Source organism: Panthera onca, chromosome B3 (genome assembly GCF_046562875.1).
Source record: "Panthera onca isolate mPanOnc1 chromosome B3, mPanOnc1 haplotype 2, whole genome shotgun sequence".
Taxonomy (NCBI): domain Eukaryota; kingdom Metazoa; phylum Chordata; class Mammalia; order Carnivora; family Felidae; genus Panthera; species Panthera onca.
In genome coordinates, this window is record NC_138344.1 from 8,380,859 (window position 1) to 8,394,036 (window position 13,178).

General features: G+C 39.5%; 1 long non-coding RNA gene across 2 annotated transcripts; it reads right to left on the reverse strand.

Annotated features, from left to right (window-relative positions):
• Positions 1 to 9,942: 9,942 nt before the first annotated feature.
• On the reverse strand, positions 9,943 to 11,859 carry LOC132670458 (uncharacterized). 2 transcript variants are annotated; one of them, XR_009606699.3, is made up of 2 exons: positions 11,518 to 11,859; positions 9,943 to 10,385 (listed from the first exon to the last, which is right to left on the reverse strand). It is a non-coding gene; the product is annotated as an uncharacterized LOC132670458 (long non-coding RNA). The 2 variants fall into 2 exon arrangements; XR_009606700.1 differs by lacking the exon at positions 11,518 to 11,859 and adding an exon at positions 11,253 to 11,303.
• Positions 11,860 to 13,178: the final 1,319 nt, after the last annotated feature.

A 13,178-nucleotide genomic window follows, 5' to 3' on the forward strand; every position in this document is an offset into this window, starting at 1 on the left:
GTCACCACATGTAGTTAAAATTTTCTTTTTCTTTTGATGAGAACTTGTGATGTTATGGAATCAGGCTGGAATGCTGGTGGAAAAACCAAGCGGCACTCAGAGACCTTGGTGGATTAGAGATTTATTTAACACCAGTGGGCTCAGAGGAGACCGTTTCTCCAAAGCTCTGAGCCCCAAATGCGACTGGGAAGGGTAATTTATACTTATCAGCCTCCATATGGGGGCGGGGGGGGGGGGGGGAAGGTGGTTTTCACACACACAGCAAACAAAGGAAGAAGAACCCGGAGGAGGGGTCTCTAAGCTAGAGACCAGAGTTTGTTTTAGTCCAATCAGCCATCTTTGGTGTACTTTATCCATTTCTCCAACAGTGAAAGTCTACTCTCTTAGAAACTTTCAAATATGCAATACAGTGCTAACTACAGTCACCATACTGTACACTACATCCCATGACTTACTTATATTATAACTGGAAGTTTGTACCTTTTGACTCCATTTCACCTCCTGTCCCCTGCCTCTGGCAACCACCAATCTGTTCTCTGTATCTATTCTTTCTTCTCCTTCTCGTTCTCCTTCTCCTTCTTTTCCCTCTTCCTCTCCTTCTTCCTCTTCCTCTTCCCCTTCTTTAGATTTCATATATAAATGAAAGCATATAGTATTTGCCTTTCTCTGTCTGACTTATCTCACTTAACATGCCCTCAAGATCCCTTCATGTTGTCAGAAATTGCAAGATTTCCTTTTTTATGGCTGAATAATATTTCTCTCTCTCTCTCTCTCTCTCTCTCTCTCTCTCTCTGCTTGTGTGTGTGTGTGCGTGTGTGTGTTTATGTATCACATTTTCTTTATCCATTCATCCATCAACAGACACTTTTATTGTTTCCATATCTTGGCTATTGTAAATAATGCTTTAATGACCAGGGGGTGCACACATCTTTTTGAATTAGTGCCTTTATTTTCTTTGGCTCAATACCTAAAAGTGAAATTGCTGGATCTTGTAGCTTTATTTTTAATTTTTTTTTTAATTTTTTTTAATGTTTTTATTTATTTTTGAGACAGAGAGAGACAGAGCATGAATGGGGGGGGGTGGTCAGAGAGAGAGGGAGACACAGAATCTGAAAGAGGCTCCAGGCTCTGAGCTGTCAGCCCAGAGCCCGATGCGGCGCTCGAACTCACGGACCGCGAGATCGTGACCTGAGCCGAAGTCGGACGCTCAACCGACTGAGCCACCCAGGCGCCCCATATTTTTAATTTTTTTTTGAGGAACCTCCATAACTGTTTTCCATAGTGGCTTCATGAATTTACATTCCCGCCAACAGTGCACAAGGGTTCCCTTTTCTCCACATGCTTACCAACACTTGTTATTTCTTGTCTTTTTAGTAATGGACATGCTAACTTATGTGATTCAGTATCTCATTGTAGTTATGATTTGCATTTCCCTCATAATTAGTGATGTTGAGCACCTTTTCATGTACCTGTTGGCCATCTTAGCTCACATTATATTTTATTGGCCACCCCTGAACTAGATTCATAGTACATGTTGACACTGAATGAACAGAATACAAAATAGGTGCAAATATTTCTAGAAGTAAACATGGCATAGCAAACATTGTCAGTGCTCCTCTGAGTTCCCTTTGGATTCCCTTTATCATATCTGTGAATTTATCTCCACCTTCTGTGCACTTTAGTTCTAATGACCACTACCTCTTCGTATAAATTCCTTTGGCTATCATACCCCCCGAACCCCAAATTCCTAGGAGTTCACATGCCTCTTGAGCAGTTTATAGCCAATGGCCGACCGTTACATGATTAAGAAAGCCCAGCTCTTGGGCTTTGAGTTTTGACAAACTATGAGGTACAAACTACATTTCATAGCACCCCACAGGATCAGGTTGAGATTAGACCTTGCCTGAAATCACAGCCTGGACTAACTTCTTCCTGTTGCCTGTCCTTCTTCTCCCAAACTTTTACCAGTTTATCTTGGGGACACTCCCTCAAAAAATCACCTGCACATGAATTGTCATCTCAGACTCTTCTCCTGGGGAGCCTAACCAGACACACATGGTGAGTTTCTTTAAGTGGCAGTTGGACCAATTTTAGTAATAAGGCTGTGATTCCTGATGAGCCACATTTTCTTCTCTGCTTCAGGTAATATGTTGTTTAGAGACATGGAGGCTACAGAAATCTACAATGGCAGAGTCTTAATCTAGATTTCTGTTCTCTAATAAGAGACAAGTAGTAAGTGCACACAGCACTGAAGGATGATGCCTGATTGGAAGTCTTTTGTTTGGCTCCCGGGAAGAGTAAGTTTCTTCCAAAGAAGACCAACTTGATCTTGAAAAAAAAAAATCTTCTGATTTAGAGAAAAGTGTTTTGGGATTGTTCTTTTTAAAATGTCATGTGTAGACACGTGCAGGGCATGCATGACATGGAACGGGACATCTTTGACTAATTAGGTAAGTGCCCGAGGACTTGCCAGGTCTATTTGTCAGGTGAAATATGGACCAATTCCCAATCTCCACTCTGGCCAAAGCAAAGCAGCAAAGCAACAATAGTGACAATAACAAATGAAGTCAAAACGATGTAACAAAACATGCTAAAGTAGATACAATAAAAATTGAAGATATTGAAAAAAAGGTAGAACTTTAGGGGTGCCTGGGTGGCTCAGTCGGTAAAGTGTCTGACTCTCTGTTTCGACTCAGGTCATGATCTCTCAGTTCATGAGTTTGAGCCCTGCGTCGGGACTCCATGTTGGTGACAGTGTGGAGCCTGCTTGGGATTCTCTCTCTCTCTCCCTCTCTCCCTGCCCCTCTCCCCTCAAAATAAAGAAAGAAAGAAAAAAAAAAAAGAATAGAACTTTAGTGAAGAAACTAAGAGGTAAAAAATACAGTAAATAGTAAAGATCCATTTATTTGCCTAGGTTAAACACATAATGTGATTTGAAATAAAGATGGGAGTTTTTATTTGCAGTTAAGGCTGTTCTGTTGTCTTAGTACAAGAGGTGAGCTATGTATCCCTGTTAGGTATAAATGGATATTTTCTGTAAGAAACATGTCTCTATCCTATTAATACATCTCCTTTCTCCAATTTTCTCACTGACTAATCCCCCACTTTGCAATTATGGTTACATCAGAGGATCACAGATGTTGGTTAAAAAAATATACTGAGAGGCTAATGAGGCAAAATATCAGGAAATGTTTGGAAAGTTGCTTCCTTTAATACACAGAGCTGACACATAAAGATATTTAAGAGAAGGTTGAATTAGCTCTGGCTTACAGAAAGCTCAAGGTGTAGTGGGACCAAAGACATAGGCAAGTATGTTTGCTTGAAAATGAAAAATCCTTTTTTTTTTTCTAAATAAGAGCAAATATTTACCTTCGGTTGAGAGTAAATCAGTGTCACTCTTCTTCGAAGTAGCATCAGTTGCATCGAAAATGAGACCCTATGATGCTGTCCTCTGCCATTTCTCATCTGGGCGGGAGCACTTCATATGGAAGGGAGGTTTTGACTAGTGGAAATGTGTTTGTGAGAGGCTGTTGACCGGGGCAAGCAGAGTGAAAGAGGTCAACTACCGTGGTAGTTGGGAAAAATACACCCAGTGAAGGTATATGGGGAGGATTTTTCCAAGCAAAAAATATTTCTTCTTCGTGGGAAGGTAGTAAATTGGTCAATTTCCCCAATATAGTTAAAAATGCCAGTACATAAATAAACTTATGTAAAATAAAGAATCAGTTAAGATGCTCAAAGCAGCTTCATTCATATGCATAAACCACCAGGAATAATTTTGCTGGGCTCACCTGCAACAGCTGTGCTCTCTCTGTTCTTTCCTTAGGTGTTTGTCATGGTGGCAGACTGACTTTGATGATTCTTGCATGCTTAATATCAGTGGTCTTGTTAGTAATGTGATCTATATCCATACACAGACTTTCAAATGTAATGCAGGATAAGGAAGAACACCTACCTTTATTATTCATACTCAGTAAGAAACACTTCTCTGTTCAAGTTGACCCAGTGGAAATAAAACTGATATCCAGCAATGTGGTTCTTCAAACCAGTGAGTATTTGGACACTGATATTCAAAATTGAGTTTCACACAGTCTTAATGATAGAATCACCTGTTCTTGGGGCGCCTGGGTGGCTCAGTCAGTTAAGCCACCGACTTTGGCTCAGGTCATGATCTCGCGGTCCGTGAGTTCAAGCCCCGCGTCGGGCTCTGTGCTGACAGCTCAGAGCCTGGAGCCTGTTTCAGATTCTGTGTCTCCCTCTCTCTGACCCTCCCCCGTTCATGCTCTGTCTCTCTCTGTCTCAAAAACAAATAAACGTTAAAAAAAATTTTTTAAAGAATCACCTCTTCTTTATTAATTTTATCTTCTCAGCTGGTTAACCTTGTGTACATATGTCCACCGTAAGATTTTTAAGTCCTCATTATCATGCTAAAAATAGTAGGGATATACAGTAGATGCATAAAGGTAATACCAGCAATATTAACACCAACCACGGCTATAAATGAGCTATTCAATATAAGCAAATGGTTCATATACCTGAAGTTTAGTGTATTTTAAATATCTAAACTTTCAATTTTAAAATTGTTTTGAAAATGCAGACATAGGAGGTGATTCGGTCGGTTAAGGATCTGACTTCGGCTCAGGTCATGATCTCAACGGTTCCTGAGTTTGAGCCCCACGTCGGGCTCTGTGCTGACAGCTCAGAGCCTGGAGCCTGCTTCCGATTCTGTGTCTCCCTCTCTCTCTGCCCCTCCCCCACTCATGCCCTGTCCCTCTCTCTCTCAAAAATAAATAAACATTAAAAAAAAAAAAAAGAAAATATAGATATCTCTTCCATCTATCCTTAGGCAAAAGGATTCAGTGGAATTTCACTTTTACTTCATTATTCAAAATTAATCTTTATGTCATAGTCAATGTGCTATCCTAGAAGCCATGGAAGGGTAGAAGGTTATAAGCCACTAGACTAAAATGTCCCGAGCTACTGTGCATTTGTGTGTTATAAATTTTCTCTGTCTGTCTTTTCTTCACCTCTCTCCATTTATTAGCTACTGTGGGTTAGGAAATCAGATAAATGAAGGCAAAGATTATATCTGAGGGACAGATAGATATAGAAAGACATTAAAATTCTCATTTCCCTGCTGATGACCTTTGTGACACTGAAAAATAAATTAAACACTCTAAATTTCAGTGCCTTCATTAGAAGGTGGGCATAATAATTGTACTCAACTTATAGGGTTGGTGGAGAGATGAAATAAGATATTGTGTGTGAGGAAACTGCTCCCAAAGGGGTAACTGCCCTTCTCTTTCTTGTTGTTCCCACTTTATCACCACTGTTGTTGTGGAGCTCCTGTGAAGAGTTGTAAGAACAGTGCAAAGAGCAAAACCCCAGCATGTCAGAGCAGGCATGAACTAGAGCTTCTCTCCTTGCTGCGCAGATGCACCTCAGTTTTGGTCTATGTTTCAGTGAGTCAATTCTCCTAGAAAGTAAGCTCTGGATAAATGAGTTGTGTCCGTGCCGTGTAAAGGATATTAGGCCTCAGCATTACGAAAACCACTTGTGGCTCTTTGAACCAAAACAGGAAGCACGATCTCAAATACAACAGAGCCCTAGACAGAGATATGGTTAAGGCATGAGTAGAAAATGGCCCAAGTCAAGTGCCTTTACAATTGTTCGCTTTATTTAGTTAATACAACTTCCTGAGTGGCGGTCTGCCTTCCCAATGCTCTGTTGGGAACTATGACCCAGGTAAGTGGAGTCTACTTTTGTGAAGCATGTGTGTGTTTATGTTTCCAGAAAGGCATACAAGATGAGGGGCACAGACACAAGGAAGCAATTGTTTCCTTAAGACGCCTGCTATATCTTACGGGTTCTAAATATATTCTCACAGACCCGGGAGGAGCTTGACATATGGTGAGATCTTAAACACTCATTCGAAGAGAGTCGCATTAAGCATCACACAGTCTCAGTGCAGAAGTAGTCTCATCATTGTGCTGGAAGTCACGCGACTTGTGTCTGTCACAAGTTTGACAGAATGAGTGACCTCACAAAGATATAAAACTCGTTTTCGTCATCTATGAATTATAGATAACTATGCCTGAATTTAGGTTAGACACGGAAATGATATCTCTACCACTGAATGTAAACCTCTAGAAGCATGGATTTTGTTTTGTTTACTGCTTTATCCTTAGTGCTCAGAATAGCACCTGATGCCTAGAAAATGTTTTATAAATGTGATGTGAATGATTGGATGATTTAAAAACATAAGGTGACAAATTCCAAATATTTATGTTATTGTATCATCACTATAATTGTTCACTTTATGTATGAAATTAATCTTTAAAAGTTCTATATGAAATTGAATACTTGAGGGCGCCTGGGTGGCGCAGTCGGTTAAGCGTCCGACTTCAGCCAGGTCACGATCTCGCGGTCCGTGAGTTCGAGCCCCGCGTCAGGCTCTGGGCTGATGGCTCGGAGCCTGGAGCCTGTTTCCGATTCTGTGTCTCCCTCTCTCTCTGACCCTCCCCCGTTCATGCTCTGTCTCTCTCTGTCCCAAAAATAAATAAAAAACGTTGAAAAAAAAAAAATTAAAAAAAAAAAAAAAAAAAAAGAAATTGAATACTTGAATGCCATCAATTCAATTCAGTTATGCAATAACCGCATTTGGGTCCACACGGGCCGGGTCCTCTGAAAGGCCATATGGATACAAAAGTGGACAAGAAAGAAAGTTTCTATCTGTATGGTAGTTATATTATAATCCAGCTTACCAAGTACTTCTATTTTTCCAGTAAAGAGAAGTTCTTATGAAGAAAACTCCACAAGTTACTACACTGAACATTTTTGAGGTGGATCAAGAGGCAAATGACATTGAAATTACCCAGTTTCTAAACTTATCAAAACAGAGAGCAGTAGAGAAGCAGGGGGCATGCTTTTCTTTATTTTATAGATGAGGCAACCAAGACCATAAAGAGAAGGATTTTTTGAGCTTCCCTTTGTTGGGACCATCTTTCCTTCTCTTCTCAACCTGGCAAGCCCCCATTCATTCTTCAGGGCACAGACCCCATGTCCCTTTGAGAAAGCATTTCTAACTCCTCCAGTCTGAGTTGATTGCTTCGCCTGTACTTGATTCTGGCCTCTAGTATAGCAATAAGAACAATCATCTGAAATTTTCCTGGGTATAAGAATCACGTAGGGTACTTTTTAAAAAACCCCAATCCATGGGCCCCATTTTGGTACAAGTGGATGGGAGTTTCTGATTCTCCATATGCATCACTGGAGAGTCTGTATCTTAAATATGAATCTGAGGGAACTGTCAGGAGACATGGAAATCATTAAATTAAACCAGAATTCAAGGGTGCCTGGGTGGCTCAGTTGGTTAGGCCTCTGACTTCAGCTCAGGTCATGATCTCACAGTCCATGAGTTTGAGCCCTGTGTCAGGCTCTGTTCTGACAGCTAAGAGCCTGGAGTCTGCTTTGGATTCTGTCTCTCTCTCTCTCTCTCTGCCCCTCCCCTGCTTATGCTCTGTCTCTCTCCGTCTCTCAAGAATAAATAAATGTGAAAAATTTTTTTTTAAAAAATTAAACCAGTGTTCAGCTAACATGCTTTTGGCTGCAAGTAAGCACACATTTAGTTTAGACTGGGTTAAGCAATAAAGTTATTTATTAGCTCATATAAGATGAAGTCCAAATGCAGAGGAAGATTCAACTAGTTGCTTAATTATGTTATCCAAAGCAGTTTCTCTCTCTCTCTCTCTCTCTCTCTCTTTTTTCTGCTATCAACAGCTTTAACGTCTTTAAGCTAGTTTCACTTATGGGTATGGAATGGTCTTTTAAGACAAACCAAATGCTGGGGAATTTTTTTTCCTACCAAAAATCTCTAGAAAGTCACTTCTAGTGTTTCAATACCCCAAAGTGGCTTAGACCCACATTCATCCCTGAATCCATCAATAATAATGAGGTGGTGGGGGTGAGATTAGCATAACTGACTAGGAATAATCAGCAGTGGGAAATCAGCCATAGTGCTTTAGGAATCTGTAAAGAGGTGTATTTGCACACAACATCTGGTCTTCTCCACTAGAGCATTTTTAACTGAGGTCAAGAATCATGTTGTATTTATGTTTGTGTATGCGTAACACCTCGCACAGAAGGTACTCAGTCAGACCTTGCTGAATGGATGTTTGTATGAATCACATACTTGCTGGAGGCAGAAATGGTAGACCCAAGTGTTTTCACTCTCCTGGCATTGCTCTTACACACTGTGATTGAAGGAAGTTCCTTTAAGCAGCCTGTGATACAAAGGAAGTAGGAAGGTGGAAATGGTATTCGAGACAGGCCTCCTCGTTCAGCTATTCCCCTACTGAGCCTGGCAATACAAGTGATAAAATAACTTCTCTGCCTAAAATGTCCAGGAATGTGAAGCATTGAAATATCAGGGTCCTTTTCTGTACCTCTCCCTTCTTCTGATTCTGCCTTTGTAATGGACTTTATAATCACATATCCGTTAATCCGAACACTTCTTAGGAGGTAATCATAATAACTCGCCTAGATCTAATGTTGTCGAGAAACATTTTATGGCCCTAGGATACATTTTCATCCAAGTTATTAAAGTCCAATTACATCATGTTTTCTTCCAAGGAATGCCAAGTACTTGAGGGACATTATTGCAGTCAATCTCACTCGTCTCTTGGAAATAATTTACACAGATATAGCCTTGATATTGCAGATAGAGCCCTCTGCTCTTCCTCCCCAAAGAGATGGGAAAATGTACTTGTTTGCCTAAGATCACACAATAGAGCCATACAGGGGGGTATGGGGATGAAAATGGAAATTCTCTTTTTCCATTAGCTAATACACGTAGCCTTCCTTCATGAAATCATCAGATCTGTATAGTGTGCTTTTGATGAACAAGAACCTACCATGTCAAGTGGTCAGGTAAATTTCACATACAAGGAATAAAACTTTAAGTTTTCTAAGAATAATTTCTGGGCTCTATCATGACTCATATCACAAGTGCCTGTCTTAAACCAACCAGCCTGTTAGAAATAATCATGAGAGAACTAAGAATTATAGTATTTATTATTTCTTAGTATCTATGATATTTTGGGGTAGATTAAAGCCATTTTATAGGACCAACAACAACCCCTGAAAGATAGACTGTTCTTTCTCTAAGACCTGAAGCTCAGATGCTGTTATGATGTGGACAGTCATTCAGACGAAAAGGGATGGTCCCAGAACTCAGATCAAGTGTCTCTGTCCAAAGCTGAACACCTCTCTCCGACACCATACTGCTCTGAAATATTTGAAATGGGGATTTGGCAGAAGTCTATTTTGTTGAATTTGGACAAGTCACTTAATGTCTCATTGAGTGAAATTCTTCAAATGAAGGCAACTTCCTCCACTCCAATTGTACAGGTGGACAACCTCCACAGCTCCTCTAGAAGGAAAGGACTCCAACAGGAGGGGCAAATCCTTCTCATCATCTGGACTCAGAAAAGGTGTGTAATCATTGTTACAAGATCACCTGCAGGTGTCTTAGGACACTGCCTATTTTTTTCAATCAGAATAAATCCTTGGAAATCCTGTGGAAAACTCCTCCAATACAAAAGAATATTCAACTTCTTCCTTTGCTGTAAACTAGGTTGAAGTATTTTCAGTGTTGTTGAAAGGCTCAAGCCACTTCTAAACAGCAGGCATTTCTGCTACCGTTGTTGTAAAGAAAGCAGGACCCCAGTGGGCACAGAGCAGTAAGTAAGCTCCATAAAGCCTAAGACCAAGATGAACACAATACCAATGGAACATCCAGTGAGAGAGCAAAGAGAGCATAGTGTCAGCTTAGTTTCACCCAGCCTCTTTATCTTGCCAAACCTTTCAGATAATAGAGCACGCATGTTTAAATTCAAAAGGGTTTTTATGATTATTTAATAAAATGGGGATGAAGTAAGCAAATAACTGTTGAGAAGTAACATTTAATTTCCAAGAGTGCCCTGAGAGACATATCATGGAGTGAAGCCATTGCAATTACTTGGAAATTCATTGTCAGGACCATTAAACTAATTCAGGCTACAGGAAAGTACCCAACAGTATCATGAAGTAGGTGCAAGTGGCCCGGGTCAGAAAATAAACATTGTAGCAACAGCATACAGGACTGGGTGGAGGGTTAGAAATTCCAAATCAAAGGCAAAATATTCAGCCAATTATCTCCCAGCTCAGGATCTTAAAGCATCAAAGTGCAGGGCTGGAAAGAGATTTGAGACACCCTCAAGGGCAATCAGTTCCCACTAGGTTAGAATATATTTCAGCCATACCAAACTGATGGATTTTGACGTGTTTTTAATTTCAGGTTTCACTTTTTATTTCGCTTCCAGCTCCCCATCTGGTCTGCTCCGCTGCTGCAAATGCCAAAAATAATATTTGTCATTGACCACACTGGACATGTTTAGGATGGGATTTAAAAATGGCTCCTCCCCATTTTAACACCAATATTGTACAGAGAAAATGGCAGAATACAGCCCCAGCACATTCAGCACTGTTTCCCTCTCTTCCAAATCTCTCATCCTTCCTTTGTTCATCACTGGTACCCAAGTCCTTCTTACCAGCTGACGGCAAATAATTTCCTTCAAGACAAACCATCATGTCTAATTCAATGGTGTATCTCTACCCTCCACCCCACGGTATGTATGTATGTATGTATGTGTGTGTGTATCTATATATATAGATAGATAGATACACACACATATATATAGATAGAGAGAGATTAAATGCATTTAATTCAACATATTTTACCTGTATAATCATTTTAGTTGCCCCCTTCAAAAGGAAGAAAGTACTCAAAAAAATAATTGATATGGAAATAGAAAAATCAAGAAATTAGTTTGATGTTACTATATCCTTATTGGAATCTTTTACTTCGCTTGGGCTGAATACTGATGTAGTCATGTGTGTGTGTGTGTACGCAAAATATTTGCACACACACATATATATATTCACATATATATACATTTGTGTACACATACATATACTCAAAGGCACTGTAAGAAATTAATATAAAGGGTCACCTTGATTTAAAACAGTATTTCTGAGCCTGTTTTCCTTCTCAGCATTTATATTTCTAAATAGACCTATCTCTGTTAAAAATTAGAGATAGTAGCCTCTATTGGGTCTTTTATAAACCTCAACAGAAGAAAATTAAATTGGCTATTGTTTTTTTTTTAAGTTTCACAGTGAGATAGCTCTAGGAAGGTAAATGGAATATGTACCAGCTTGTTCTCATCTTGAAAACTTTGATGACTCTTTTATAGATTTTCTGCAAAGTAATTAAAGTCCAATTAATTGGAAAAATATACACAATGGGTATTCTGAATATTATATCTCCAACGGAAGCAACTTTTATTACCTTAAACGAGTGGCTGAGCCAATGTTGCAAGTTTAAATTCTGAGCTCCTAAGCAAATAACTCAAAAAACACACTCTTGCACTTTGCTAGCTTCCAAATAAACTCATCTCCAGTCGAGAGGTTCCTCACCTGCTTTGGGAATCCATTTTGCAGCAATCAGTCTGGGCAGTATGCTGGTATCCCGTTCGTATCTAATGGCCACACATGCAGAATTATGCTGTAAATACAATGATTTTCAATGGACAGGAGAGATTGACCACTGACAGGAATCCAAGGGGAATATTTCTATGACATAAAAAAAAAAAATTATCAATGAGTTTTTATGTGTTCTCGGAACCTAGACTTTTACTTCCCAAACAAACATAAATTCAGCTGTTGGCTACACAGTGCCCCTGTTTTTCTCCCATTTATGCTCTATTTGTAAATAATAGGAGTTGCCTTTACAATTCCACATTCTGAATGGATCAACACACTAAGGCTTTCTTTTTCATTCATATTCGGTCCAAAGGAGTCAATATGGGACTCAGCCCATGCTCTAGGCCAACCATTCAGGGACTCAGGCTGCTCTTATCTGGTAGCCCTTCTTCAAAACACAGCTCAGCGTTTCCCAGTTATAACCCAGCTGGCAGATGGGAGAGAGGAGACACATGGGGAAGACACACTTAGGTACAACTTTTATTATTTAACTGTAAACAAATCACTTTCACTCACTCTCCCTTGGCAAGAACTGCTCACATGGTCTCTCTCACCTGTAAGGGAGTCACATAGTTTGCCTCGAGAGGAAGAGGAAATGTGTTTGCTAGACACCTCGCTGGGCTCGGCCACGTTTTCTAGGCTTTGCCTCTGTTTGATCTGTTCTTTTCCATTTTCTTCCACCTTCACCAAAGAAATCTATCATGGGAAGATGATGATCCAAATGTTTTTTTCTTTATGACTTCCATTATTCCCCTTTATGAAGGTAACACAGACTCAAGTTTCAGATTGAACAGACATCATTCTGAGTGTACCACGCTACAAGAAATGGCCATCTACCTTAGGCCATTTAATGAAGAAGCAAACATTATAATCTAAGTTTTAAGATGAGAAATCTGAGGCCCAGGAATTGACGAGCCATTTACAGAAGGTAATTTATGGAGTTAGCTTTCCAATTTGTTCCCGAGATGGGTTTACTAATACATCTAACTCAGCCGATTCTTTTACCAGCAAACATTTCATTTTGTTGTTTTATTTTGTACCCAGTTATTTTCTTAATCCCTTTCTCGTTTGCACTCCTTCTTCCAACTTCTTATCTAGTTATCTCTAAACAAAACACCTCACTCTGTGTATCCCTATTCATGTTGTGAATGAGAATAGTACTAGCAATATATTTGTATCAAGAAAAAGTCTGTTGTTTTGTAAAGAAATTAGAAGTAACAATATATGGTTAGTGGTAGCAATTTTTAAAACTCTTACAAAAGCCCAGCATCCTCACAAATTTTCCGTTACAGCTGACTTTCTTGAGGAAATAATTTAGTTAAGCAATTTATTTTTCTCTTATGGGGGTTTATTTCGTTGTTGTTGTCTAATATGTATCATTTCTAGTGTCTGGCATTCTGTTAGTTTCATTACAAATGTATAGCATTTCAGCTGCATTATTGTTACCTATATTTCTAGCTAGCCTAAGAACCTCTCAGCAATGTAAAACATTGCCTTCCTGGAAAAAATGAGTAGGAAAAGAAATTTCTTGCAACAGATTTTGAAAACAAAATTGGACACCATCTCTGTGGCTCTTTTTGGAATTCTTTCTATAA